The sequence below is a fragment of the Etheostoma spectabile genome, chromosome 8 (assembly GCF_008692095.1).
Source record: "Etheostoma spectabile isolate EspeVRDwgs_2016 chromosome 8, UIUC_Espe_1.0, whole genome shotgun sequence".
NCBI classification, from domain to species: Eukaryota; Metazoa; Chordata; class Actinopteri; order Perciformes; family Percidae; genus Etheostoma; species Etheostoma spectabile.
This window is the reverse complement of record NC_045740.1, coordinates 30,596,853-30,597,308: the sequence shown is the minus strand read 5'-3', so window position 1 is coordinate 30,597,308 and position 456 is coordinate 30,596,853.

Here is a 456-nt window from a genome sequence, read left to right as displayed (position 1 = left end):
CACTTTTGTTGACACTTTTTATTGATGTTTTTTTTAACTTTTTCTTACGTTTTGTCCCTTTTTTCAACACTTTTGATGCTTGTTTTCTATGTTTGTCACTTTTTGATGTTTTCAACACTACAAAACACTAACTTATTAACTTTAGTTTTACAATAATTTTTGGAATTTATGGTCAATAAACCTCATCTATAGGAAATTCTACCTAATTTTTAAGTTAGAAAAGCAGAAACTAGGAATTATTGAGACTAAAATTAAAGGAATGAATGTTGATGAAAATCACAGACTGGAATATGTCAACTTTTACTCAATACTATTTTAAAACCACCTACATTTTTTCCCCCCAAATGCTATAAAATTGAATAAGATGCGAATAAATTAATGAAAGTAGAGATATGTACTTCCCAAAGAGCGTTGTATGGAATCACTCATGTTATTTTGGGGAATTAAAAAGAACAT